The sequence below is a fragment of the Mustela nigripes genome, chromosome 5 (assembly GCF_022355385.1).
Source record: "Mustela nigripes isolate SB6536 chromosome 5, MUSNIG.SB6536, whole genome shotgun sequence".
In the NCBI taxonomy this organism is placed as follows: Eukaryota; Metazoa; Chordata; class Mammalia; order Carnivora; family Mustelidae; genus Mustela; species Mustela nigripes.
Window position 1 is genome coordinate 27,993,360 of NC_081561.1, and position 6,063 is coordinate 27,999,422.

Below are 6,063 nucleotides of genomic sequence, written 5' to 3' on the forward strand. Positions count from 1 at the left end.
GCCTGCTTCTCTGCCTACTTGTGATCTCCGTCTCTCAAATAAATAAATTTTAAAAAAAATAAAAGTTCAACCTAGAGATTCCTTATAAGAAGTTCCAGCAAAGCAGATTCTAAAAGATCTATTGATCACACTCACTGTTCTTGCTGAGCTTATGTAAATAATGGGCCGGGTTTGTTAAAACTGGACCTGTTTCACAAGTGAATTAGTCCTGATTTGGCTATCACTGGAAATGAGGGTTATTTTAGAGAGAAAAATTATGTTTTAGTAACACACCTTTATGGATATTAAATTCTAGATTTGATTGTCTTTAAATGCTTGTTTACCTAAGCTAAACAATTTGAGGTAAACTTCAGAGAAGTTACACAATAGCTCATTTAGATGATCTTCTTGCTTTTTTATTTTGGGGGGATATTAGCAGACCCCACAGCACATGATTAAACAACTGGAAAATGGGATTGATTCCCCTACAATTGTATAACTTAACTAACACCTTATGTGTGGCTGGGATAATGAAATTGCCTAAAAGCCAGCCTATCACACTCCATAGGATTAACTATGGACTTGTGGAGATAATGGATGACCCCACTTTCTTTATGAGTAGATTGGATGATGCATAGGGGACTCCCCTTATCTCTTGACAAGTTTTCTCACTTGCCAGTGATCCTCTGTAATCAGGATATTGTTAAGGCTGGACCACTCAAAGGGCTTCTTATTGGTTTCATCCCTTAGTCATATTTATCCTAGAGGCCACCTCTGTTGAGGTGCAATTGCAAATAGATGCTTTAGCAAAAGCATAGAATAGCCCTCATAAAAGAGCCTCAAAGCTCACTACGGGACAGTCCCTGACTGTAATGACTTCACATCAGGTCCAGATTTGTCTTAGAAGCCAAAGGCCACCAATGGATGATGGAGGCCAACTTATTAAATACTGGGCTACACTAACAGATATGCCAGAAATAATACTTAAAATTCGTCAAACTTTAAACCTAGTCACCTGTATGCCTGAACCTGACCACTGTACTTCTTTCTCTATAGAGCAAAAATGTTCAGAGGTTATTGATTTTGCTTACTCTATATGTCCAGATTTAAGATGCCCCTGTTAAAAATACGAACGACAGTTGGTTTTCTGATGACAGTAGTTTTCATAGAAAGAATAAGAAAAGCTAGGTTTGCCATAGTGCTCACTAGCACTTTGCAATTGCCAAAGTCTAAGAATTAACATTTATACTGACTCCAAATATGCTTTCCTGGTACTACATGCCCATGGAGCTATTTGGAAGGAAAGGGGATTGCTATCAAGCCATAACTCCCCAATAAAATATGGGCCTAAGTTACGAAACCCTCCTTATCGCTATACTGAAGATGGCATATATCAGATCCGGGATACATATTTGTGGTTCACACCCACGATTGGACAGCTCAGTTAAAAGGCAGTTTTATGCTGGGAACAAAAGAAATCATACATATGGTACTTGGGCAAATAACACATGACATCGAGGATAGCTATCATTAGAAATGTGTTCCCAAATAATAGTACTCCAGACTACTGACTGGTTTGCTACTGACTGGGTAAGGTGACCTGGCATTAGATGGCCAGCTCCAAATGGAACCCACTGGATATGTGGAACCAACCTGTGGCCCTGGCTTCCTCCAGGATGGGTAGGTCGCTGTACTTTAGGATTTGCCTGGATCCATGGGCACATTACTAAAACCATTACAACTCCAGCTAATCTCCCCAATTTAAAACAAAGATGGAAGCGATCTGTTTTTAAATGGTATGATCACTTAGCATCCATTTTTGTTTCATCTGCGGGACTAGAGGATGTCATGTGACATGTAGAAGCCCTTAATAAATATACTACAAAGGCACTCAATGATTCACTAAATAGCATCTCCCTACTTAATACCAAAGTGTCACAGATACGCAAGGCAGTCCTACAAAATAGGATGACCTTAGATGTCCTGAGATCAGCCCAGGGTGGCACATGTGCAATTATCAACACAGAATGTTGTGTGTACATCCCAGACTATCACAAAAATGTCACAGTATTAATAAAGGATATGAATGCTCAGATTAAGGCTCTACAAGATCCTTCTTTCTCTCTTAGTGATTGGTTAAGTTCCTGGCTTGGAGGAGGGCTATGGCCAAATCTCCTTTTCGGGCTTCTCATTCTTATCACCTTATTAATCTTAATATGTTGCTTTGTTCCATGTTTCTCTACTTGGTGCCAAGACTCCATCGCTGCAATGACTTCACCACGATAGATGATCCTTGTCACGCGCGAGGACGCCCCTTCACTGTCGGCGCTGGATTCAACTGCCTCCACCTTTTGTAACTCCCTTATACGTTCCTACCCTGACCAATATTGACCCGAGCAGGTAGGGACAGCTCTACGCCCCTATTCAGCAGGAAGAAGTTACAGAAGTTGAGACCTTCCACCTTCAACCACCTTAAAGATTTAAGGGTCAAATTGTTCAGGGGGGAATGATGAGGGAGCAGGAGGCTGGCTGAGGACAGAGCAAAAGCTGGCGCCTTGCACGCCCTCTTTACCCGCTCCCCTCCATATGTGTGGCATTCCTCAGGCACCCCTGACTGCCATAAAATGATAAATAGTTAACTTGCAGGGATCACAATCCTGCAGAACAGGAATCTCCCTTGCCCTACAAGATGTCCTAGAGACCTGAACAGGGAGGTTACCTTATCAATAGCACAAATTTCCAGAGGGAAATAACTCTCGGTTCCTGAAGCCCTAATGTCTCCCTCCCACCATAAACTGGAGGAGACTGAGGTAGAAGGGAATGTGAATGATAGCCGGATCATAATACCCCACTGAGAATCCCCCAATTATCTTGGTGTTAGTGCCTGACCTAAAGACGACATTGATCAGGCCATAAGGGCAAGGCCTCCTCCCGGCACCTTGTAGGCCCTCCCTAACATGTGAGAACTCTGAAACCTCCCATCCCTTCACCACCTCCCCCCAACCGTGGGGTATATAACATGCCGACCCTCACAACCCCGGGGCAGCAGCTCTTCCTGCCCATGGGTCCTGTCCCCGTGCTTTAATAAACCACCATTTTGCACCAACAATGTCTTAAGAATTCTTTCTTTAGTCGTCGGCTCCGAACCTCCTCACCCCACCGAACCTGACTTAGGTTCTGGGACTTCATCAATTTCCAGAGATAGCCAAATCAGGACTAATTCATTTGAGAAACAAGTCCAGTTTTAACAAACTTGGCCTAATCATTTACATAAGCTCATCAAGAACAGTGAGTGCGATCATATAGATCTTTTAGAATCTGCTTTGCTGGAACTTCTTATAAGGAATCTCTAGGGTGAACTTTTAGTAGCCTCTCCGGGACAGAAGCCAAGCCACATAGTTGCCATCAGACATGCCTGCAATACCTGTCGATTCCTGAGGTTCCCAAAGTATCCTGCCAGGAAGTGACACTCTTTTCTCACCTGGTGAGGCTGCTGGGAACTCTGTAAGCAAGGTATCAGGCCAATAGTTATAAAGGGCTTTACGGCTCCAGGTTTTATAAAGTCAACCTTAGTTCCTTTAAGCTGTCTGGTCATATCTGAGTCTTTTGAAATATGACATTCCATAAAAGCGGGGTCCAGGTCACGACCCCCCATCCCCACCGCACCAACGAGCCGGGCTCGCCGGAGTGTCCAGGTCTGAGCGTCACCCGTGTGTGAGGGGCCCCTCCCCTGTCCCCGCATCTTTAAGCCCGAAGAACCCGCCGGAGCTTTTAGGCGGTTTTATTTTCTATTTGGACTTAAACCCCTGCCTGTCGGCCGGGGCCAGGGTCTCACACCATCCAGCGCATGTACGGCTGTGATGTTGGGCCCGATGGGCGCCTACTCCACGGGTACAGCCAGGACTCCTACCACGGGGCGGATTACATCGCCCTGAACAAGGACCTGCGCTCCTGGGCCGCCATGACCCCCCGCAGATCACCCACCGCAAGTGGGAGGCGGCCGGTGAGGCAGAGCGCTACAGGAACTACCTGGAGGTCACGTGCGCGGAGTGGCTCCGGAGGCACCTGGAGAATGGGAAGGAGACGCTGCTGCGAGCAGGTACCAGGAGCCGCGGGACCTCCCTGATCCCCCTGCCCTGGGGCTGGCTTCGTGGACTCAGTGGCAGGGCACCGCCCTCCCACAGGTGGAGAGAGGGAGGTACGCCAGGGTGTTCACGTCCCTACTAGAGAGTGACTCAGCCAGAGGGCCGCTTTTCTCTAAAGGACAATGGAGGAATCCAGTCTCTCCCAGGAGACAGGTGGAGACCATCCCTGCAATAACCCATTAGCAGTTCCCTTTGACCCTGGCAGCCACCCTGGGAAACATGGCTTAACCACTCAAAGCCTTTTTCTCCAGTGAGAACATCGTTGGAGGTCTGACTAGGTGCTTTGAGTCATTCACACGCGCGCGCACGCACACACACACCCGCCACAGTCAGGACCATTAGTGCGCTCTCCCTCTAAAAACTACAGCCTCCTATCCTGGACTTTCTCCCTGATTCTAGAACTTTCCAGGATTAGAAGATCCCAAGGGCTGGATTTTGTGCTTCTTCCATCCAAACCAATACCCAGTCCATCTCAAGATGGTCACATGAATGCCATTTCAGTGGCCTATAAAGGTAAACTCAGGTGTGCATTTTCTGATTCTCTTCCTCAGAACCCCCCAATACACACGTGACCCGCCACCCCACCTCTGACCATGATGTCACCCTGAGGTGCTGGGCCCTGGACTTCTACCCTGCGGAGATCACTCTGACCTGGCAGGCAGCGAGATGGAGAGGACCTGACCCAGGACAAAGAGCTTATGGAGACCAGGCCTGCAGGAGATGGAACCTTCCAGAAGTGGGCGGCTGTGATGGTGCCTTCTGGAGAGGAGCAGACATACACATGCCATGTGCAGCATGAGGGGCTGCCCAAGCCTGTCACCTTGAGATGGGGTAAGGAGGGTTTTGGGTAGAGCCTCTTCTCAGGGAAAGCAGGCCTTCTAGAGAACTTCAGCAGGGCCAGGACACTTACCAGAGCTCTGTACCGCTGACCTTGCCTCCATTTCCAGAGCCACCTTCTCCCACCATCCCCATCACGTGGATCATTGCTGGCCTGGTTCTCCTGGTGGTCACTGCAGTGATTGGAGCTGCCATCTGAAGGAAGAAGTGCTCAGGTAAGGAATGGAGTGGGCAGTGGGGGGGGTCTCAGGTTTCTTGTCCCACTGGGGGATTTCCTCGGTAGCAGACTGTCCTGCCTTGTTACTGAGAAGTACCATCCTCACAAATGGACTTGTTTGCTCTGGAGCTGATCACAAACACTCACTCTGTAGCAAACACTTGTGAAAATGAAGGACACTTTTTCATCTTGTTAATTCTGGTAGAGGGGACCTCATGCACAGCGGTCACAGGACAGAGAGGAAAGTCCCTGCTGAGGACAGAACTCCAGCCAGCTGGGTGACCCAGTGACTCCTCACCTCGTTTTTCATGTTTCCTATCGTGTCCTGGGAGTTCAGTTACAATTCTGGAAACTTCATTTAGAACCAGGATTGGGAGCTTCCTCTGGGATCTCATGGCCCAGCCCTGTCCTAGGCCTCTGATATGCTATTTTTTTTCCTACAGGAGAAAAAGGACCAGGTTCCTCTCATGCTGCACATAAGTATGGAGGGGTGATCCCTGAGATAGTGTAGACAGGACCCCATAGGGAACTCAGACCATGTCCTGTTTATTCTCCCCTAAGCGATGACAGTGCCCAGGGCTCTGATGTATCTCTCACGGTTCCTAAAGGTGAGACCCTGAAGACCCTGATGTGGAGAGGAGTTGAGGCATTAGGGACACTTTGAGCATGAGGGGGGCTTCTGAGATGTCCCCACTTACGAGACTGACCTCAATTTGTACATTATTTTTTTCACAGTGTGAGACCAGCTGCCTTGTGGGGACTAAGAGATGGAAGATTTCTTCACACCCCCACTTGGTGACATCAGCAACCCCTGACTTCTCTTTGTGTAGATGTCAGAATGTGTCTGTGTTCCTTTGAGCATAATGTGAGGACATGAGATTTGCC

At 47.7% G+C, this 6,063-nt stretch overlaps 1 pseudogene; it reads left to right on the top strand.

Moving 5' to 3' along the window:
* The first annotated feature begins 3,811 nt into the window (after positions 1 to 3,811).
* Positions 3,812 to 5,842, top strand: LOC132018575 (DLA class I histocompatibility antigen, A9/A9 alpha chain-like; annotated as a pseudogene).
* Positions 5,843 to 6,063: the final 221 nt, after the last annotated feature.